Source organism: Ambystoma mexicanum, chromosome 7q (assembly GCF_040938575.1).
Source record: "Ambystoma mexicanum isolate Mex_15411 chromosome 7q, UKY_AmexF1_1, whole genome shotgun sequence".
In the NCBI taxonomy this organism is placed as follows: domain Eukaryota; kingdom Metazoa; phylum Chordata; class Amphibia; order Caudata; family Ambystomatidae; genus Ambystoma; species Ambystoma mexicanum.
In genome coordinates, this window is record NC_090941.1 from 473868356 (window position 1) to 473892523 (window position 24168).

The 24168-nt window shown below is 45.4% G+C and overlaps 1 protein-coding gene across 3 annotated transcripts in view; it reads right to left on the bottom strand.

Annotated features, from left to right (window-relative positions):
• Positions 1-24168, bottom strand: part of MTRF1 (mitochondrial translation release factor 1) — a 676299-nt gene that overhangs the window by 100994 nt on the left and 551137 nt on the right. The gene's annotated exons all lie outside the window — the stretch shown is intronic.

Consider the following 24168-nt stretch of genomic DNA (forward strand, 5'->3'; position numbering starts at 1 on the left):
CAACAAAGCAGCCTTACGGCCACATGAGCAAGTAGAAGCCAGGTACCACCAGGTCACGACACTCGCCACCACTCTTGCACATGGTGTCAGCAACCTCCTTATATGGCAAGTCTGCTTATAATTCTCGAAACAGAATGTTACCCTTGCCCTACTTGCTCAAAAGCAATGCTGATCCAGAGGTAATAGAATAAGGCGTGCCCTAAAAAGAAGCTGCTGTCACCACCTAAAAGAGGTTGTGGATGCGTAGATAGGTGCAGTGAGTCTGTTGCGGCCAAGCAACATCTGGCTTCTACCTTCTTATGATTGGTCTGGCAAGAATGTGGGTTCTCTCAAATCTTGGGCACCACTGTTAGTACAACCTTTTGCGGAGGAATACCTGACAAACTGGAGGATAGAGACCATACCTCTCCCAGGTTGCATTCTTCAGTTTGAGACTATGGGCACGAGGGATACAGAGGAACATGGTGTTGTCACACAGGCAATCAGGGAATGATCTGTTTTATATGCTTAAAACCTCATCCAACCCGCCTTGAAAAAGGCCACTGTTGGGTCGAAACACATGTCGCCACCTTGTATGTTAATAAACTATCACTTGAGCCCAACTGAAGTGACAAGACTTCGCATTTGGTGCTCTATATATCCAACCCAATTGGACAAAATATTTAATATCCAACACCCGAGTGCACGTGGTTCTTACAAACCTTTTCCTACCATTACCAGAGACAGAAGAGCACTGTCCCTCAAGAACCCATCGACCAGCAGCAGGATTCACTACTCAAACTACCATGACCAGCGCAGTGATTTAGCTTTCCTAGTGCTCTACCCCCTACCTTGGGTCTCAAGAGCCCTCCACATTAACTGCGTCAGAGGCAACACAAGTATCCAACCACTGACCAGGCCCAATTTATTTACTTTATATACATGGAGAAACAGCACTCTTTTGAACCCAAACAAATCTACAATATATAAGAAATTATATGCGATGGCAAGCAGTGAGCTGCTTACAATGGGGTGAGACAAAGCATGTGTGGGTCCGACCCTGGGAATGGGATCTCGCAGGACACGCATTTGGGGAACCCCGCAGAAACAGGCATGCACTGTGGAGAAGGCGGGCATCAACGGCTAGATGAAAACAGTTGTAAAAAAAAAGAAAGCTTTGGGGAAAGCACGTGCAAGGAAAATGAAGCACTGTGGTGAAGGTAATCACTCCAACCTGTGTGAAAAAAGTGATGGATGGGTGGTTCTTGTGGGTTGGAGTGACACCCGGTAGATGCAACCTCATGCATAGTTACATTTAAAGGGGGAAGCACTCCTGCAATGCAAAGGGCTCCAGTCCTCTCTTAAAGGGGGATGGGAGGGGAGAGTCCCACACAGTATGATGGAAAGGGGACACAGCAGAGGAGTAAGTTGCTTCACAGCAGCTATAGGGTTCTCCAGGTGCTGTCTTCTCCCGATTTGGGGGAATTCTGTTATTGTGGGGAAATAGCAATAAAGAAACCAGCAAATGTCCAATCCCGAGATAAATAGGGATTGTTTTGCTCTTGCACCTTCTCAGGTTGCCCAGTTCCTTTCCAGGGAATGATCAAGTCACTAGACAATAAAGATAAGTCAAGTCTTTTACAAGTGTCTGTGTTTAGCTCCCATCCAACCTTGAAGGACTTGCATCTTGTTTTTGAGTTTCAGGTTTCCATGGGATCTCAAACTTGCTTTAGTGGGCTTGGTTGCTCCGGGATCCTCCTTTGGCGAGTACTCCAGCACTGGAGCTTCTTCCAACTAATGCAGGCAGCTACTACATCTCTTTAGACTGCTCATAGGGCTTCTGGGCGTTTGGGGATCATTGGTCAGGCCTCTGTTCTCCTCCCTGTCCTGAGGACTTTGTCCCAGGGATCACCTACATCTTTCCAACAAAGGCTAATGGCCACTCTGTGAAGTTGCACAGACTTAGTCCTCTGCCCGCTACCAATGTCTGCCCTGGACCAGCGTGGTCTCTTGGAACCTGCCTATACACTTGGCATGAGAGGGGGGGGCACCTGATTTCCAAGCTCCTGCTCAGGTTTGATTTAAAAATCTCCCCTCTCTAGCTGATTCTTCGCTTCCCCTGCAACCTCCTAAAGGTTGTCTACCTTCCCTCGAGGAACTCCCTTTACAGATGGTAACCCTCCTTCAGAAAACAGCTTCCTCTTAGATGGTACACTCCCCTCCTCAGCAAACCCTACCTCCTCTCCAACACCTACTAAAACACCCCACACCAGAAGACCCCAGAATCTGGGTTGCCTTTATACTCCAATTTCAACTCCCTACGACGGAGTCTGGGGAAACCTGCTGCACATGGATGGTTTGGCTGGCTTGGTTTTGTAATGGCTCATGTGTTTAGGGTCAGGTGGTTTGTGAGGGTCTGGGCCTAAGGTTATTTTAAGGTCAGACAGGATTTTCGATTTTGAACTGTGGCTAACTATGTGAGAGCTGCCCTCCTCTCCCTTTGAAGCTGTTTCTGTTTCTTTTCAGCAGCCTCTGGTTTGTCAGCATGTGCGGTATGAGGCAGTAAATTCCCAGGAAAGCCTTTCTGCTTTGGAAAACATTAATCGCAGGATATATGACACTTTGTGTCTCCCACAGCGTTCGTTGTAGTAGTGAGAGAATGGAAGGGATAGAATGCATCCCTCGCAACGGAAGTGCCTTTGTTCACTGTTCATGTTGCAGTAGCATCAGTCTCGCGGACGGCGCTGGTGAGAATTCTGCGTTTGTGTGTTCTCTTCTATGCCTCTGCCAAAGACAAGAAAACACGGCTGCTGACTTCAGTAAACAATCTATCAGAATTACCATCAGGAATCCTACTTTGACTCAGCACAAGTGCTGAGGGTAGTGGTGAATCCTGACGATGTCCATTTCTGAAACCTGCACCTGGGTCTCTTAAAAGGGCAGGCCTGCTTTTTGATCCCAGGTGACAGATTTTGGGTGACTCGCAGCAACAATCTCTCTGGAATCTGCGAAGGAAGGATAGAATTACAGGTCTCCATAGACACCAATGGTGTTCCCTAAGTAAACTCATGTGATTAGTCCTAGCTCACTTCATAGCTCACTCTGGCAATGCAGCAAGGGTAGTCTGGAGAACCCAGTTTACCTCCTTCGGGCCCAGCATTCACTAGCCGGGGGAGGCACCTGGGGCCCATTACCACTCTCTTGCCAATTCTCATGGTCAAACAGGAGACCTCGTCCCTAATTTACCCTCCCTCAGAGTTACCTCTTATCTCTTTGCTCCCGTTCCATTTTCTTTTCTTTTCCACAAACTCAGGTCTGGTTAACTAAGTTGTAGGCCAAAAACATATCTTGGACAACTAATTTCTACCTCTGCTTTTATCATTACATTACAGGTCCAGGTTATTTTTCAGTCAGTTATCATTACATGCAGCCTATATAAAGCACAGGCTTTGTAGAGCACTAGCTTGAGTTTCTATCAAAATCTCTCAGCCAGGGGGGCGCTCAAGAACTTGCGACCAAGATGGACGCTACTCACTGAGCTCTGAGACCGGGGTCCACTACGGCCCAGCAGTGGGGGCTTTAATTTGCAAGGAGATAAGCAGAAAGCAGTTGGGTATTGGCCGACCAAGTTTGGTAGGCGGTGAGATCACCCCTGCTAAGAACCAGCGTGAGTAGGGAGCTCCTGTGCCCAGCGGTGGAGTGTTAACAGCCCGCTGTCGAGCTGCAAGAAAGGTGTAGGCCGGGTGCCAGGGCTGTGGTCAGCAGGCCCCAGAGACTGTGGCACCACCCACCCCCCTTTTGAGAACGACGTTGCCGAGCACAAGGTCCTGCACACAGAGAGGCGCGACCGACGAAGCGCCGGGGCATGGAGGAGGAGAAAGCTCTGGTGCCAGCTGAAGCGGGAGGGCTTCCCCCCGCCCACCCCTGTCTGGTAACAACACCACTGCCCTGGGTGTGTCTGCCTTTGGGGGAGTGAGATGGAGGAGGGAGAAGGCCCCGCTACTATGATTATTGCTGTGCTCATAAAGTTGTGAAACGTTGCAGAGAAGAGACTCCTCGTCGGAGGCCAGGAATATTGCAGGATGCAGCCTGCTAGGTCTAGGCCTGGTGATATATGGGACCCAGTACGTGCTCTGTTAGTGTCAAAATGCGCGACCAGTGATGGTGTCGATGTCGGGGATGGGGTGACTGGTCGCAACCTTGCTCAGTAGGACTGTAGAGATACGCAACATGGAACCCTGACTGTTTGCTTTCTCAGTTGTACACAGATGGGAGGGCATGCTGCTTATGAATGACCTCCTTGATGACCTGTATTATTTCTCTTGTTTTTACAATGACATTTTATTTAAACTGCAGTGTACTCTATGTTTGTTGATCTATACGTCAAAAACTTTACAAATAAATATATATTTTTTAAAAATCTTTATGCTACACCCTGCATGGTGTAGGCAAAATGAAGGCTATTACTGCACAGAACTGGGGTTTGCCATTTAAAATCTATCCAGTCGGAGTAATGAGGCCAAGCAGCGCCAAAGATGGATGAGTGTTTCATTTATTTATTTAGGCATTTGTTAAGCATACTGAACCCAGGGGCATCTGGGTGCTGGTTAAAAGAAGAGATTGGTTGCAAATGGTTACAAGCAGGAAATGCAGTAGGTAATTTCATTACATTGTATACATCAGTTTGTAAACATTAGTTAATTGCTGGTTCATTGTTCGAATTGGTTGCGGGTTTCATTACAAATTATACATTTGGTACATTTCAGGTAGCTTGATGGCATTTGTTATGGAGATAGTTTCATGAAATGGTAAGGTAAACGGTACATATATTAGTCTAAAGCAAAATCTTTGTTTGTATTGGACTAGGTTTGATGGTCTTGTGCAAATAGCCAGATTTTAAGGCCTTTGCAAAATGAGCAGTAGGTTAGCATCAGATCGTAAATGAGTGGTGGGAGAGTGTTCCATAACTTGGGAGCAATTACTGGGAAGCTGCTTCCCCCTGCGTTCTTCCCCTTGTATCTGTGGATGACAAGAGAGTGGGTTTAAGGCTCAAGGGTGGGCCTGGTTGTTTGGGTATTGGTGATTTTCCTGGACAGGTAAGTCAGTGCAGTGTTGGAGATATATTTGTGGGCGAGTGCTAGAGTTTTAAATGTTATGCATACTCTGCCCGGGAGCCAGTGTAGGGTATGTCTGGCTGTGGAGATGTGGTCTTTCTTGGATATGTTTAAAACTGCTCTTACAGCATTATTTTGGATAATCTGTCTTTTTTTTAAATTGCGTGTGTGGGTACCTGCAAAAAGGGAATTGCAGTAGTTGATCCTGGATAAGATGCAGGCTCTGGCTAGGGTGATGCAACTGTCAGTGACCAGGAAGGGTCTGCAGGCATTGATTAGTTTAGTAGTGTATGCTGTTGCAAATGCAATGGAGTTGACTTGTCTAGTTCAGGAGAGAGTGGAGTCTAAGTATACTCCCAGGGTCTTAATCTCATTTGCGACAGTGATGGTGTTACCATCGATGTTGAATGTTCTGTAGGAGTTGCGTTTAGGCAAGATTGTGTGCCGATGAGTAGTATGCCTTTGCTGGAGCTATGGGTCCCTGAATCCAACAGCTCCCTTGACCTGGATTCCCATAGGAAATATCAAGGGAACAGTGACGGGGCTCTAGTCATCAGGTAGTTTCAGCACCTTCAGCTATTGGTTGACTGGAGCACCATCAAATTTCTTCAAATCTCTCAGGAACCGCAGTCGCACAGCCCATGCACCCATGCTCTGATTTGGATTTATGGAGGTATTGGCATACCGTGGTTACCACTGTCCTTGCTTTCCATGCGGGTGCTGGGGACGCTGCGACCCACTGGACAGCATGTAAACAAGCCACAGATTCCACTAATGCAATAGGACTGGCACCTGTGCAGCTGTGTCAGAGAAATAGAAAATATCGAGGGATACCTTTTATGCTGGCTCTCGAGCTAGGAAATGCGACACCAAGGTGGCCGACTCCGTGAGGCCAGGAACACAATCTCTACGGGTTTCTGCAATGTTATTGAGTCTGCTACAACGTTTTAGCAGAAACTGAATAAAGTTAAAGTCACTGGAGGCACGATTCAAGGTTATGGATGATCCTATGAGAGAAACAGATGCGTTGGCAAAAGAAGCCAAATTAAAAACACTGAGAAGAGGACTCACTCAAAAACCTGACTTCATGGCACTATGGAGAGCAAAGAAAAACATGGTTTGTGGGATGAGCATATAGGATTAAAGAAAAATGGACGCATGGCTTCAGAACAACTGAAGTAACACTACTATCTCTAATAGCTGCAGCAGTGGGGGTTCAGAAGGATTGTGCAGCTTTCCTGCTTTCCTTACATAATTGCTTAAGTAATGAAGGGTCCTCTTTTTGCTGAACCCTAGTGTCTCTTTTATGGCCCACCACCAGGAGATGTTGCAGATCTGGAGGCCTTGATATGGTACCCTGCCAAGTTGAATGCTTTCAGTGCCAGGAAATATCCTTAAGTATATTTTGTTTTGGGGTCTACAATTCCACATCGCTTTGCTTCTCAATTCTGTGTAAGCAGCAATGTATCATAGCAGTAAAACGTGTTTCTATTGTTTCCATAAGCATAGCAATACCTGCATTACATCTTCCACTTCACTCATTTAATATTATCTTTGACTAAAACGGTATTAAAGAGAGAAAAGGAACATAATAGGGCAGCACATTGCAGCCTCCCTAATGTCAATTCACACCTGTACCGCAAAGACCTATCATCTTTACATTTAGTTTGTGTTCATCACCAGCTTCATATATCACCAATAAGTCCGGTCTCCGCCCCTTAAGCCAAACAATCCTATGCCTGACCCCACCGCCTCCCCTATGTGTCATTAAAGGTTACAACTTTCAACATTCTCCATCTCAATGGGACTCGGAGGATGAGGGAGGAAAACCATGTCTAAATACGCAGAGGCCAGCCGTCATTATTCTCTTGGGTGGAATCCCCTCCACCTTTCCAAAAATAGTGTTTGGGTCATGTTGTATGTGCAATACTCCCCATACCCTTAATATCACAAATTTTTCATTGCGGGGTGAAGCTGGATTCAGCCCCATTGACAAAGTATTTGATAAAAGCTGTACAGATAGCCTCAGCATGTATCTATCATAAAATGAGGGGGTTTCCTCCACTTTGAAAGACAAAGATCATTGGTAATTGAGATTGATCAATATAATTTTATGCTTCTGATAAATCAGTTCTGCCAAACACTTCAAAGGTCTGGTGTCTACAGCTTCAAAGGTCTGGTGTCTACAGCTACTACCAAAGATGTGAAACTGTGTGCCTGCCAAATTGTAACCCCTCCAACAATCCCCTCCTTGACATCCTTTCCATTTACGTCTAATTGCTTGTGTGGAAAAGAGTCAAACTCTTACATTCAACTGGAAATTCTCTCCAAATCGGAGATCATATTTTTATATCTGTAGTTTTGAAGGGTTCCCAGCTTTCCATGTGGAAGATGTGTGACTTTTTTCACATTAGCTCTTCAGACCCTGTAGGGGATCTCATTTGTATAACTTGGTTAGACTGGCAAAAGGGAAACCACTGGTCTAGTCAACAGACCTTAACATATCCTTCAAATTAGTGTTCTGAAGGTTGGATGTGTTCCTATTTTTCATGTCTCTGGGATAACATTGAGTGGTTGCAGTGTCTGAGCTGGATGTATTGGTATAAAGTGTGGTGCTGTAGTTGGAATTCTTGTAATAAATTGGAGGTTTGAACCTCTCCCTTTTCGAGACGCTTGGACATATATTGCGAGCCTTGGAGATACCATTGATTTAGGGACTCATCTTGAAATATTTTGTTAAAATCAGGGTTCCCTAACAAGAAGGGCTCCAATTTACCCTTTATGAATAACACTATGCCATTCTCTAAATCCAGTGACTGCAACATTTGGCTCTAAAGATAGTCAATGGTGAGTGTCATGGGAGTCGTAATCCAAGACATCTGGGGAGCTGCAGACCAATGTTCTAAATGTTTAAGCATGTCGTATGGTTTTGCTCATAAGACATGCCCGTTAAGCTTGGCAAGCGAAAGGTAGAGCCTTACTATTGTGAGGGTCGAAGTAGTTCTCCATATTCAGCCATGCCTTATCCTTGTAAATCAATATCTAAGTTGCAATATAATGGCAGTTCCACTTAATAAAGCAATTCTGGATTTTATCAAGAAGTGGAAGAGTTGAGGCCTTGCAGGAGTGATCTGAATTCCTAAGTTTTACATAAAGGGGTTTCCATGTTCACCCTTGTAAGGCTTTGAGAGACCACAATATCTGATGTGTCATCTTTCTAATTCCTTATTTCTAGTGTTGGTTTTGTTGGCATTGAGTTTATACCCCTATATCACCCCAAATATTTGAATTGCCTTTTCCAATACTGTATGATGGAGTCTGGTTTCAAAACGTAAAGGGCAATGTTGCCAACAAATAAGGGAATCTTATGTTCAGCTCTGGATAATGTAATACCTGTAATGTACAGAGATGCCCTAATGTTTCTGCCAGGGATTCAATAACAAATCACAAAGAAAAAGTAAGATGGAGGAAACCTGCCTAGAAACCCCTCCTTAAAAGTAAGGTCTCGGAGAAGACCCTATTTTCCCTCACTTTAGATATTTGTCCCCTGCTTAATTCACGGATGCCTTCTACGAAGAGGATGAGGGAGCTAATTTTCTCAAACGTTGCCCACAGGAGTAGCCCCCCATCCAGTCCAAGAGCATCTGCCTCCATGGCTAAGACTGGAGCCTGACCGAATGCATCATCAGCCAGTGATTGGACGACGAGAAGCCTGCATGTGTTATTGCATTCCATTCTACCTCCCAAGAACAATTCCCCTGCTGGGTAAATGTAATGTAATGTTTAGTGAATAATGTGGTAAATACCTCTACACAAAAGCACTACTGCATGCAGTAATTAGCGGTTACAGTAATTACTGTAATCAGTAATTACTGTGTGGGTTAATTACCACATGTGGTAAGTACCAGACCAGATGGAGTCCTGTAGGACACCAAAATGGGGGTAACGGAAAGGTCCACGTGACTTGTAATCATGGGGGCCTACTGGGCCACCCAGTACCTACTGCATGCAGTAACATTAAATGAGTTTGGATGAATTACCAGAGGCAATTCCACCAAACTCATAATCAGGCCCTTTTTGATTTGCCCTCCATTTAGCCACCAGAGTAAACTCATCTATAATTTGATTTTAAAATCTGAAAGCCTTCCCTGTGGCTAAGCTCGTTACTTCATCACGTCTATTGGTCTCCGAATGGACTACTGTGATGTCACCTCCCCAGATCAGTGCTGCATGCAGAATATTGAGTATATTTCTAGACAATTTACGGAAAAGAAATGCTGCCTCTGTGGATTATGGCATACGTATTTACCATAGTCACATCTTTACCCTGTAACTTCACTTTTATTATCAGAAATCTTCCCTTCGGGTCTATTAGAGTGAGTTCTGCTACATACCGCAGGCAGTACATGAGAACCGCCACCCCTTTCGAGGCGCGGATTTGGTCGACCAAGCTTCGAAGGGGCTTAGTTTCAGCATTCTGAGTGACGTGTGATTCTGGAGCATAATTATCCCACCAGACACCTTGCGGAGTTAGTCTAGGATGTTACGTTCTTTGTTAATATTCAAGTTCAAAGTGATTACATTAGTTCTAGCCATTTCAGATTCCTGTGCTACGGGGAAGAAAGTATTGATGCATGAGGATTAATTTCTTACAGTATTTAGCCCTTCTTCCGTCCATCAAACAGTTAAGCATTGGAGGGAGGGCTCCAATGGCGCCGGGACACTTTGACATGAAGTTTTTGGTATCTTTCTTTTGAGTACTCATTGAGCATGGACTTAACACTTCAGGACACAACGGAGCGCTATACACCAGAGGGACTCACACATTAGATGGTTACAGGGAACACCGTCTTTACAGCATGTCATTTATTAGCTGCATACCATTTAGGGTAGCAGGAGAGTGTTAACATTTACAGCAGCAGTGCTGAAAGAGGGGTAGGCAGGAAGGGTAGTGGGCTGGGTAGATTCAGGAAGGTGGATGTTACAGGACGCAAAGAAGCAGAGGGTCTACTTTCTTTTCTGAATTGCACAAGGGGGAGCCTGATATTCAGGTTGCTCAAGTCTGGCCAGGTCCTGACACCCAGTAACATTTTCATCACCAGAGATGGCGACTGTCTGCTAGGAAAGAGGGAGGGAGCATGCATGCATGCATGCATTTCTACAAGATACACCTGCCTTTGAAGGTGTTGCATGATGGTAGGGGTAGCCAGTGACGATCAAGGAGTGATGGCATTATGCAGTTGTATTTGCAGAGACATTTGATGATGAGGCGGACAGCGGCGTAGGGGACACTTTTGATGGGCGCAAGTGTGGTGGTGGGTAGGTCTGTGAGCAGGGTGTTTCCTCTGCCAGGTCAGATTGGGCCTGGGCAAGAGCAGTCAATCTGAAAGGTCAATGGGAAAGGGGGTGGTGACATGTCCCACTCCTTCTGTGGGTAGAATTGCTAGGTTGGGATCTCGGGTGGTGTGGGGGGCGGCTGTATGCTAAACATGCGACAGACCTTTCTGCTGAACATATTTCGGAATTCTTTTTGGTGAATTGGGTTTGTGGAACTCTGGGGCAGAACATGCACCGTGGGGAAAATTGCACATTCCATTTGTTACCTAAATTCAGAAGTCAGCTTCATCTACCTTCTGAGCATCAACTAATGTAAACAGAAAACATGATGGCAAATGTTGCTTCTATAAATGTCACAGGGCGTATGTCAGGAGATAGGTAGCTCAGTGTTCTTTCAGTCCTAGGAGATCCTGGAGTAGATGGAGACTGTTTTCAAGCTTCCTGTACGCTTTTAAGGGAACCATCACATATTTGGAAACAGAAATTTCTCTTTGTAGTATTTTGAAGCCATTTTGCTGACCAGTGACAATCCTTTAATATAGACACACACATTGGCAGACAAAGATAGAAGACCTATTGTCACCACGTCCTCACTTTGGGGAAAGAAGTTGAAATGAAGTCCAATACATGTCCTTACATAAGACAGTGATCTGCATAGCACTCTTATTATTGGTGAGGCACCTTGCTCTTTTCTGGCACGCTGTGGCCAAAGTAGCATTTTGACATCCATAATTGACCTCCAAAAGGGCAGTTATGCTACCCCCTGGCCCCCACACTCTCAAAAGGGGAAAATGCCCTTTACTCAACATCCTGGGCAGATAAGGCAAGAGGAGTCACTTGTTAAGAGAACACGTCCAATTGCCAAAATGTCTGATGGCGAAAAAGCGCCACTAATATATCAATGGGCTGCAGTGGGAAGATGGACATAACATCCTAAGCTCTGAAGTGGAACCGAGTCTCTGGAGTACATGGAGGCCTCCATACCCAGAGTTTAAGGACCGTACTGATTGTTGCCCGTATTCACAAATATTATTCTATATTAGGATTCATTTTTATAAATCACAGGGTTTTAGTTCCTGTCTCCACTGGCTCTGTACCTGGGTTGGTTAAATCTCCTTTTTATATATTGCCAAGTTCGCTTGAAAACTGCTTTCTTCAATGCCATCTCGCCCTCAGCACTCGGACGGGCTTCTCTGTTCAAGTGACACCGGCCTTCCCTGACCAGGTTGTTATTTGCTTTCTCAGGTTTTTACAGTTCCAATCATTACTTGAGGAGAACCATCTCCGGTTCCAGAAGCAACTCAAAACCTTCCTCTTTGCCTCCGCTTTCTCTCCCTCTCTCCCCTGCTAAATTCACTGAACCTGCACTGAACCTGCAACTGGGCCACTCACCGATCTCGGTCCTTGGCCCAGCCACTCTTCACTGCACTCTTCACCTGCACTACGGGACTGTCTCTGTATCCTACAGCCCTTTCTCCCGGCACTTACCTTGCACTTGCCACCAGCTGGCCCTTTTATTTATCTTGTATTCTACTAACCATGTACTGCACTTTCCTTGCACTTGCCACCAGCTGGCCCTATTATTTATCTTGTATTCTACTAACCATGTACTGCACTTTCCCCTTCCCCTTGCACTTTTCCCAGTCCCCCTACCCTTGCACTTGCGCGATCTGAATGACACCTGGCCTAGTAGGATCTTTGTCTCCCCTTGTCCCCCCCGCCTCGTCGCGCCTTGAAACACTTGTATATAGGCATGTTACAAATGCCATATCATATCATATCATTAAATTCTATATTTTCGTTCTCGTCTTAAGGAACTATTTTTTTCACACATTTGAATCCATGGCTGTCTCCTGCTATTCCGATTCCCCTGGTACCTCTCAGCATGTGGGGAGAGTTTGCAGGGCTCGACTCTCACTCGGGTACTGCTTCTCGCTGCTCAGATTCCTTTTTTCCATGCCTCGCCGGGTGCTTGCTTTCTCCAGACACTGGCGATCAGAAGTTGTTCAAGCTTCCTGTCTTGGTAGTCTCAGCGCTGCTTCCTGGGCATCCTGCCCCCCACCAGTCTGCAAGCAAGGTTACACCACTGCCAGGTATTTCTTCCCTCTGTTCCTTCTCGTACCACTTCCTATGCAGCTGCATACACCAGCGCATCAATGTCTCCCACTGTTTCTCTGACTCTTTGAAGGTTGCAGGCTCCACGACCTGCCTGGACTCCACCTTCACACGGCATGATGTAAGGGGGCTTCTCATGCGCATAGCACTCTCCTTCTCACCTACTGCTCTGATTCGTTCCAGTTAAATACACACCTCTGGTTAAAAGAGACATCTTCCTTTCTTTTCCACATGTTTCTTTTCACACTGTCGTTCAGCCAAACAAAGTTGCCACACTACTCTTTATAGGAGATCGTCCCATATATGCAGCTATGGTAGGTTACTTAGGGAGTTCCTCATAGGAACGGATGTCCTTGTCCCCAAAAGGGGAGTCTCTCCCGATGTGGTCCCACTTGCCCTGACCCCTAGGGAGGGTCTTGTGGAGCGGGCTCACCTCCCTAGCCTCACAGGCGGAGTCTCCCCCTTGGGGAGAAGGGACGAATACCTGCAATTTATCACAGTTCTCACACCTCATCTTTTCCAAGTTGGTTCACCATTCAATTTATACTATTCTGCTCCAAACCAATTCTTAGCATCTATCCTATCTAAAGGAAACATTGTCGCTGTCCATGGCAAAGGTTGCTACTCCTAATGAGAATAATGACATTATCCCCTGCTAGGGGAGGTGCACATAGAAGACAATTCCTCCCCAGCTTCAAGAAAAATGGTAGGCGGGCAGCCATAAAAGATAGAGCAATCCTGCCTCCAGTCACTACAAGCCAGCCCAAGGAAGGCAAGTCAGTTGGAGTACCTATAGGTTCTGCTCCCTTCTCGCCACATGGTGTGTTGGTGTAGACAACATATACCCAGGGGACATGGAGGGGCGGCAGTTGTATCATAGTGTAGGGGAGAACATGTGCTTTGTGGATAACAGTACATTTGTGTTATGGAAAAAAAATAAGGGCACTGCTACTTCAGAGCCATGCTGAGTGGAAGAGAAGGGCCAATGCTACGGGAGGAGGGAAGGAACGGGCAAAGATGAGGCTAGGAGAGGATTTGCTTTTTGGGGCAAGAATAATACATGTACCATGGAGCAGGGGAGTATTCCTGGTGTACAGCACGCTCATGTTGGGGATGATAGACTGATCTCGAGAAAAGTGTTGCGAGGGTTGGGAATGTATTTCTCTACATGCATCATGTCAAGACACATGACACGTGGCAAAACACATGGCAGGGATTGGGGTGCATGGAACAGGGTTTTAAATGCGGTAGGCACAAGGTGATGGAAGACATATCCGGGCCATGTGTGAGTGCTCAGACATGCGAGCCGGACACATAGGTGGAGTTTTCTCACAAGTTGCCATTTTATTAAATAATAAAGGGTGAGGCAAACGCCCATCTTTCCCTAACCTTACAAGGAGTTCCCTATCTATCAAACAAAGGCTAGAGAAAAGTGACCTAATGTCCAAAAGTATCTGTCCCGCACACTAATAAATACAACAAAATCATACAGGAATTATTTTGCTGTTTAAACTTCATAAAATAACATGAATTCAGACATACAAATTATAAACAGAACTGTTCGTGACCAGGGTTAGATCCCCTTCCCATGGATCAATTCCGAGTGTTTCAAACCAAACTTCAATTTCAGGAAAGTTCTTTTCACTATCAAAGTTCCACTGCAGGTAGAATACACAATTTGTTTCCTCCAATATGTCCTTCACTTGGCAAAGTGTCTATCTCAGTTTCCAAAAGATATTTCTCACTCTTAAGACAATTGTTAAAGTTTTAACAACCTTCTGCTTGGCAAAAAGACTCTCTCAGCATAAATCAAGTCGAAAAGCCAGTGTAAAAGTTATTCCACCACAACCTTCTACCACATTCACAGTTATCCAAATCCGCTTCTTCCTGGTCCACTAACTTGCCAGGACTTGTTCCACTACTTGTCCCTTTCCTGGTGTACCCGTCTGCCAGGATAAAACCGCTACTACTACAACTTGTACTCTGTGGTGAGGCCTGTTCCTAACTTTCCACACCTAAATCCTCAATGGGGACAGTTGAACCAACAAATGCCTCTTGAGTAAGTCAAAATAATTGCAACACAAGTGGCTTACGACTTCTTCCACGACCATGCTGTACAAAAGGACAATGATTCTCACACTGATCTGTTTGCCATAGGCAATGTAGGTTACAGTTCTCTCCCACTTGATCCTTTCTACAAGGAGGGCTTTTCTCCTGCAGTCTCGGATTTCTTTCTACACTACCTATTGGCTGCTGGCAATGTAATTTACAATTTCCTCCCACAGGTTATTTTGTTCTGGGACAGCTACATTCAAATTGACTTCATGTCACTTTCAGCTTTCTTTTTTGCTTTGGCAATGCAGGTTATAATGTCCCCTTGTTGGATATCCCTCTTTAGGAAAAGAGTATCCCATTGGTTTCATTACTACCCCTCTTTGGCAACACAGCTTACAATATTTCCTTATTGGATATCTCACTTTGCTTGATTATTGCCCATTTTGGCTTTGGCAATGCAGGTTACAATATTCTCATATTAAACATCTCTTAATAGGAGAGTTGTGCCCAGTTTGCATTAATTTAAAAGTTTGGTATTCAAAAGGTGCATTCTTAGACATCGGTCTACTTTGGAGCGTCCCATGGTCACCTATATCAGGCCAACTTACTGTTATATCCTGGCGTCTCCTTTTGATGCGCTGCTTCTGCTTCTTCGCTCATCAGGAATTCCCTGGAATTTGACAGCTCTGGTCATCCTTCCGCTGCTTGCGCTGTCAATGGAGATTACACCACTCCATATGCGCTCCGGTGAACACCTCATATCAGGGCAAGATGCAGGACACAGAGAGCTTCTCTCTCTCTTGGGACAGCAGTCCTCAATACTGCTTCCCGCTGCGCGTCCTCTGCATCTTCCAGGAACCCCGACCTCTGCCACATTCTCTGCATGACATCCAGCTATCAGCAAAGCGGCAGCTCCAACCTCTGCTTCTTTCTGCTGCTTCTGCTTGGCCTGCACCTCAAAGGCCCTTAAATGTTTAAAGGTCCCACTCAGATGTGGGTCATTACAACCACTAGACCGCTCATTATAGTTTGGTAACTCTGGACCCCTCCTCCTCATCTCAGTACTAAGAGCATTATGGGACTTGAAGTCCATAATGTTCTTAGCTGTTTTTACTTCATTTAATTCACTCTGAGTGATTTATAGGATGTACTTTTAAGGTAAGGTTTTAAAGCAAGTAATGGTTTTCTCTTGGATTTATAATCCAAACACAATCTAGAATCATAACTAATAAAAGTATCATCGTTTTCATGTTTCCAAAAAGGGATCTCGTACTTAGTAACTCGGATAAACCTGGGAAGGGATGCCCTACTGTGACAACATGCCATTAAATATTCAGTCACTAGGAAAATATACTCCGAAGAGGACAAATACTGCGTATCTCCTGACAGAGTCACCACATTCCCTTGACAGCCTTCTCCTCCCATGTGATCCTCCCTCCTAATACCAACCCCCAGTGTAGGATCAGGTAGAGTCTGCCTTTCCGTGGTCACATGGGAGGAGACTTTAGCCTGGAATTAAGGATTCATCACACATGCCACATCTCTAACTCTTCCACAGAAGCATTTATGGAGCTAAATATTGAACTATAGACATTGCGAACACAAGAGGTCTGTTTATGGCTGCTAAATGTAAGAGAGCGAGGGAGAGAAAGGAATTAAAAATGAAGACTTATACTGCAAGTTCTCTCTGCCAAAAATATCCTTGTTCACTTTTTATCTAGGCCACATCTAGCCACTGCAACAGAACCTAATGTTAGGGTACAGAGGTGGTCTTCTCGCACCAGAAGCGGAGACAGAAAGCAGGGAGCTCTAGGGGGCCAAGATAGACCTAGTGACGGAAAGTGGAACATTTCTAAACTTTTTGCAACTACCCAAGTAATTTTGTACAGGTTACATGAGAACAAGTCACCCTGCTTTTGTTGTTACTTAAGGGGAACTGAGCCATTGTACTCGACCAAGAATTGTGATCATCCTAACAAAAGTTGTTAAAAACAAATCTTGTGCTGTTGTCTTTCCTGTGGAGTCCACTTGGCTTCATGACACTACCCTCTTTGATCTCTCTTCCTTACTCTTCATTTATACCTTCAACCTGTATTCCACCCACATACTCAATACCATTGCACTATTGAAACTCATTCCTCTGATGAGGAGGAAGCAAAGTGGTTCAGCCAAGAGCTAAACTCCTTGTCAGGAAGGTTGCCAGAATGGTCAACAGGTGATCAATGACAAAACCGCAAGGTAGGCAAGCCCATAAACCCTCATTTCCTGGGCCAAATACATATCAATACAACAAGAAGGAGGGAAGTGAGGGTCAAATGAAAAAAAGAGAAAAAGGATCAATATTTACCATTTTTAATGATTCAATGTGGCCGCATGATGCTGGCTTTGACACGTACAAATTAAAACAACAAATGAAATACGACAAACTAATATATCATAACATTTCAATAAACAGAAACGAGGGAAGAATGAGTAAACAAATGAAGAGAAGTGTCAGGACAGGGAGCAAAAAGCAAGTGAGGTAAATAGAAATTCTAACAGCAGCGTCCTTTCCGGTTCATTTGGTTTCTGGAACCGATAACCCTCTTGAATCACAATCTGGTTTGATCTGGCAAAATCGCCATCAAATAAGCAGACCAAATCATATTATTATCAACCATGATTATCACATTGGAAGATACAATGGGAAGAAAAAAGGCGTACTAACAGAAATACAACTCATTTCCAGTCTGATCAATTAACAGACACACACATCAAGTTAAAGTAAAGTGATTTAATTGGCAATGTGAACAAAGTGTGGGCAAAATAGAAATGGGGAATCAAATAAGAAGTGCTCTCTTCTCAGATTCCCATGATCCGCATAAGTGTCCAAAGTTCATAGCAGGGATCTCCCTTGGGCTACAGAGCCAATGGGTGTTGGGAAGCCTGCACCCCAGTTCTTGCCAAAAACTCCTGCCAAGTAAAAACCTCCAGCAAGAACCGCCTGTCACTACAAAATGTTGGCTGGGCTTCAGGGGCCAGCACGCAGCTTCTGTTACTATGGTCTCTCTTTGGCTGGTCAAGGCGGCATAGCCTGGTCGAGCCGCAGACGGGTAGAGTTCAACCTGACTAAAACATTCTGTCCTCTGCTTTCCCCAATCTGTAACTCATTGTTTGTTTGTCTTGTTTCTTGTCTTTTGTGTGTGCCCTGAGGCCCAAGGGCGAGTGGCGCGGTACAGAAATTAAACTAAATAAATAAATAAAATAGAGAAGGGAGGAAAGCTGTATCAACATATTCTGCTGTTCTTATACCGAGCCATTATGTGCCCCATTGGGTCCCTCCTTCACCACTCTGGGTCCCTCCCGACTTCTTTCTTCTTTCTCTTCCCCCCTTTAGTTTCCTCCATCCTTCTTAGCAATTTTGGTCCCTGATGCTGTACTCGAGTACCTTTTCCTTCTGACATCCTCCTGCTGTTCAACCACCACCTCCTCCACTTGCCACATTCTACCTTCAAACTCCAATCTAACCCCGGGAAACAATGCCCTGCTCACCTCCATGGTACATATGGCTGTTGTGCTCATTCAAGGATATGGTTGCCCAGGATACCCGGGAATATGGTTGCCCAGCTCACCCAGAGATTTGGTAGCCTAGCTCACCCACCGATATGTTGGCACAGTGTTGTGATGTGCTTTGCTGGATGGATGCAAACTAGTCTGGAATGCATGAGGTCAGAGAGACTGTTAGAAGGTGAGAATGTTGATGTTTGAATGAGAGAATTCTAAGGTGCTGGCATTCGAAACCAGACAGTTGGAAATGTAGCCTGGGTGGTGGGAGTCAGTAGGTTCCTCTCAAGTATCTTAACTTATAAAGTTACTGGAATAAAGGAACTGCTAAGCAAATTACCTGAAGTGTGTGCAAACACATTGGCAACAAGCTAGTCTTTCTGGAGGACTTGGAAACTGAACCTGCGTGTGGTAAAGCTGAACTGAAATTAAAGGAAACCAAGTAAGCTGCTGCGGGTGGTGGTACAGAAAGCGTGGACCCGCTGCCCCCAATAGAATGGTCCCATCACCCAGGAAGCCCTACAACGTAGGGGGTGGCTGTTGGAGAAAACCAGGAGCTCTGCCTGCGAAATGATGACACTGGCAATTCTCTGCGATACTGCGTTACAAAGATTCCAGGAAAGTATCGACCTAACAAGTGATTAGAATAAAGGACAGTGCTATGTGGGCACGTTAAAGTGGTGCATGATGGGGAACTATGTAGGAGTGATAACGTCTGGTACTAGGATACAAGAATTGGGGAGCGTCTCCTGTTGCCCCCGTGAAGCATGGACATCAAAGGATTTGGATGTGCAGGACGACTTTGGGACAAGATGAAACCGATTGGCCTGCTGGCCGGGATAACTGAAAATACTGTGGAATGTCTTTTCAAAGTAGCCTGAATAACGAAGGTGACCTAACACCGCGACTTGCACTGAAGCAGAGCGCTCCACCTATGAGGTGGTACAATGACAAGTGTGCCCCAGTTGGAGCATCGAGCAAACGCAGTAAAGACTGTCAAATGCATTAACGCGTGGAAACACCATTTTGCTGTGTAGTGCGCCTCATAAATGCTCAATAAATAAATACAAAAAAATAAATTTAAGTTAATCGAGGGAAAGGGGAATCAATGATGCAATGTGGATTTTGTAGCCTGTGTGGAATGGTAGCTACGAGTGTGAAGCACGCCATAACATTCTGCATGCAATGTTAAGGACTCACATTGTTTTGACAGGTTTAGAGCTGCAGAAGAGCAGCAAAGATTGTAGGAAAAGTTATTTTGAGAGTTTGATGTGGGCATATGCTATGTCTAACATTTAGATGTGAGTGTTTTGCCAAGGTAATGTGAAAATGCATAATAATCCCAACTTTCAATAGTTGAGAAAGGTGAGGATTTGCAGGTTTTAGAGCACTAGGGACTTTTAACATAAATATATTTATGGTAGAAATTATTATTATTGTATTTAATGAGCGCTGATCTAGCTTCGAGAAGCAACAGAGCGCTTTACAGAGGGTTACAACATTACAGATGCATAACAGAGCACTTTCCAGAGGTAACAACAGAACAGACCTACAGAGGGGTAGGATACAGAGTGGCAGAGAGGAGGGGTACAGCTGTACCGAGTGGCAGGGAGCAGTGGGGCGGTCAGCATCCAGGGAGTCGGGTGGCGCGAGGGGCGACATGATGGTCTAGGTGTTGAGGGGTACTGCAAACTGCAAACTATTTGCATGTTAGGACTGCCAGAGCAGCAATGGACCTTTAAGTCAATGCGACAAAAGTTAATTCTAGTAGTGAGACGTCTTATAGTCTGTAGTACCGTGTGTTCGGGATCGTATTTGTCATTTGGATGCATGGCAAATGAGCCTGTTGTAGTGCTGCAATGTGCCAGTGTATGAATTGATACTGTATGGGTGGCAAGCCAGGAAGCCTGCAGTGGTGCATGCGTGTGCCGGTGTATGGACTAGTAGTAAGTAAGAATTGTGAAACATGTGATATGCTCTGGATGTGTTGGTACTAGATGTACAGATAGCATAGTTTTGAGTTTAATAGTGATATTGCTGTAACAGGTAGTACCCGATGTTAATGTGTTCCACATGAGTAATACCAGATGTTTGGGCGTATAGCCTTATATTAGTGCACCTAAGAGTACTGGATTTAGACTGGCGTGCGCAAAGATATGTACCGAGTGGTCCCGCAAGTATGGATGAATGGCATATCTGTCCATAGTTATAGACAGCATAAGTGAATGACGACTATGCATGGAGGTGGGTCAAATGAGATGGGACTACACATGGAGGTGGGTTCGAGGCATCTGTGTGTGAAAAGTATATACAGAGCACAAGAGCACAATACCTCTTTCAAAGAATGAGTGGAGTGAGCGTGTGGTGTACGACTATGTGGTATATCTAGTTTTACTTGATGAGTACATGGGAGGAGTGGTTGCTTGTTTGGGAGGTGCTTCCAGTCTGGTGTAGATAGTTGAGGACACTTGGCCTCCATATGTACTGGATCGCTGCAGTGGCGCTGGTGCTGCCTCATCTCTTTATCACGAATTTGATGGTTCTGACAATGTGAGGCTTGGAGTTGGATGTACGAGCTTGAATGGTGTGTGGGTGTCTGGTAAGGAAGGGAGGTGTGTTCATTCTGCTCACCCAGGGATTAGGTGTCCATCTCAGCCCAGTCAACTTTCCCTGTACCAATTCTCGTGGTCCCAACACAACACCTCTGCTGTCAAATCCTCCTTATGTCTTCCTCAACCACTTCCCCACCCCGAACTCCGGCGAATCCAAATCCTTCTACCACTCGTGATAATCAAACCCTTCCTCCTCAGCTGTTTACCCTCCCCACTTCCTCTGACATCACCAAGTGTTCCTCACTTTCTCCAATCCATTTATTGGTATTAAGTCTGGAACTCACCATCTACCAACCTCCTCCAATAAATCCTCTTAGACAGTTTTACCTCCCCAACTGACAGGAATTTTGCCATGGCCACTTATCACGTCTGGCTCTGGGCAGTACACACCTTAAACAGAGACTAAGATGTAATTAGTGTAAAATCCAGGGGCTAAACATGTGACGTTTTGAATTTCTGGATTGAAATGGCCACTTTAGGGCCAAATCAAATTTGAGCATTCATGCCGAACAAAAAATGTGGGACCTGTGTCTGTACACCCAAAGCATGCATTATTTGCATCATGTGTTCCACCTAACTTCATGTAAGCGATGAGTGTGTGTGGTTAGTCTGCATTTGAATAATGTCCATAAGTACAATATTTATCTACACATTCTTTATGACAAAGAAATCATTCATTAATTTAGCCACTGGCACAGAATGCTAAAATTCACTGATTGGTTATGTTTAAAATATTAATTAAAAACACACATTTTTATTTATCTAAGCATCTACTGTGCCGAACTAGAAGAAGGACTCAGGCTGCTATATGCCATTTAAAGTGTTTTTATTTAAATTAAAAAGGGATTGCCTACCTGGCACTTCTGCTATGAGGGAAGGTCCCTACCTAATAAAACTAAAACTATGGGTGCTCTTCAGTGTCTGAAAATAAATAGTCCCGAGCCCAAATACTTGAATCCAACTGTTCCTAACACTTGAGGGGTCGTGAGGCAGGGAAGAAGAAAGAAGAAAAAAAAATGGAGGCCGGAGCAATGGCCTCAGTCTTTGGCCTGTCCTAATCACTTGGACCTCTTTTCCTCATGTACAACGTTTGACAGTGTTCCAAAACCAAAACACTGTTCCCAACTCCTCCCTAGGTTTGGTTGTCAAAGGATAACAAAGTTCGGCAATGTTAAAAAAACAAAACTAAAAAAACAGTTCACAACCTCTCTGTAGGTTTGGTTGTTAAAAGATAATTGGGCTGATTATAAGTTTGCCGATATTCTGGCAGTAAATCTGCCAGAATACCGGCAACCTGTATTACTGTTACCGCCACTCGGTCCGGTGGAAAGTCCACTGGATTACGAGTGGTGGTCGAGCGTGTAAATCCCCTTTTCGTGGAGTCCCATTGGACTCCATAGGAGATTCTGACAGCATTTCAGGCAGTGGTATCACTATTAGTTGAAGGTCATTCCTCCACCTTACCGGCTAACTTGTAGTTGGCTGGTGCAGTAACATGCCGGTATACTTTAATACCGGCATGTTATTACTGCACTGGCCCCAATATCTCTTGTATGGTTTCCTCTTCCTCAGGAAAATGTGAGGGTCTTTCTCATATATTTTCCTCAGATTCGACTATGTGCTTGACACTCTGTAGGTTTTCTTTTTTCCTCCAGTTCTCTTTGTTAACCTTCATGGTTCTCGGACTCTCCAAAGTCCTTTGACAGGTTTACTTTGTCTCAGTATGGACAGTCCTCAGCCTGTTCTGGTTTGCTCGGATACCGAAACCCTGGTGGTTGTCCAAGCCTCGAATGTTAAACCTTGCCAGCTTTCTCAGCCTCAACAGTATCAGAGTTTCTCAGTGCTCTCCGAAGCATGATGGCCATCTGTTAGGCTTGTTTTCTTTCTGCTTGGGTTTGTCAGGCTCCCTTAACCTCGTTGGCTTTCCCAGTCTTTATTATCAAAGTTTGTACCACTTAATGGTACTCCCCCCCCCCCCACCGTGACCCCCAGAGTGTTCAATAACCTGCTGCGGCTCTTCTCAGTGGCAAATGCACATCTCGTACAGGGCATGGGGATCCAAGCTCCTTTCTGAAGTATGGTATCAGCACCAGTTACCAGGTCCCAGGCCCATGATCGCTTCCTTGTGGTCGCGCCACCAGATAAAACGGTTGCGTCTCCGTCTCCTTCCCAACCTTGGCTTCAGTCGGTCACAAAGCGGTCTAGCGTGGATCCACCCCTCCAGGACATCTTCTCTAAAAGGCTCACCTCTTCCACTATTCCGTGCATCCAAAGCGATATCACAAATAAGAGCGTTCTGTTGATTCACTTTGACTGTGGATTTCAGGCGAGATCCAGTATTAGCTGAAACCAAAGAGATAGAAGAACCATCACTGTTCAGTGGTCTCAAAACAGAAGTAACAACAGGCTTTCCAGTTCCCAGATAGGCAGGTAATGTATGTTGGACCAGGAATTCCTTATCAGAATGGGAGTCCTTGTCCCCGAGAGGGGAGTCACTCCCAGGGAGGCCCCACTTGCCCAGACCACTAGGGAGGGTCTTGCTTAGCAGGCTCACCTCCCTAGCCTCAAAGGGGGTGGCTCACCTCTGGGGAGAAAGGACGAATTGTCCAGATTCGTCACACTACTCATGTGAGCATATTAGACACTAACAGGCCGATTCATGGAATAATTAGCGCGGCGCAAGTGGCCAAAAAAGTGCGATTCGCAGTGGAATAGCGAAAATCGCAGTGCAAGTGCGAAAATCGCACGAAAAGCAGCGCACATGGATTCATGGAAGGCCGTGCGCGAGAAAACCATCGGATGTGCGCTAAAAAAGTGCACGGCGCACGTTGGCGCACAGGCCATCTAACGGCGTGCGCCAGGTCACAGCGAAAATCGCACAGGCCACAGCGAAAATCGCACATAGCGCGGCGCACACAACAAAAGTAGGCGGAACACGGGGGGTAACACTCGGAATGGGGAACAACTTGCCAAAATGTGGGCGTCATGGGGGAAGTACAGGGTGCAAGTGCGCGGTACGCCCACACACTCGCCTACAACACGTATTCATGGAATCGAATAGGGCAAAAAAAAAAAAATCGCACGGTCAAACCTGCGCACAGGTATAAACACGACTGCCACAAGAAAGCAGGCAGTAGCGTCTCTGCGCCTGTAATAAATGTGCGCCAAAAGGTGCGCCAACAAATAGCACCTATATACAGCTATGATGAATGTCCTATACTGTGGCCCTCCAGGACAAATGACGTGCAAAGGGGTACCCACAAACACGGACACCCGCTGACTGAAAAATAACGTGTGCGTGTATTCCGGGGTGCGCGGGAACTTTCACACGCGATTTGGCAGGGTACGTGGATTTCATGGGTGCGTGGGAAGTTCCACACGCGATTTGGCCGGGTACGTGCGCGGGAATTTCC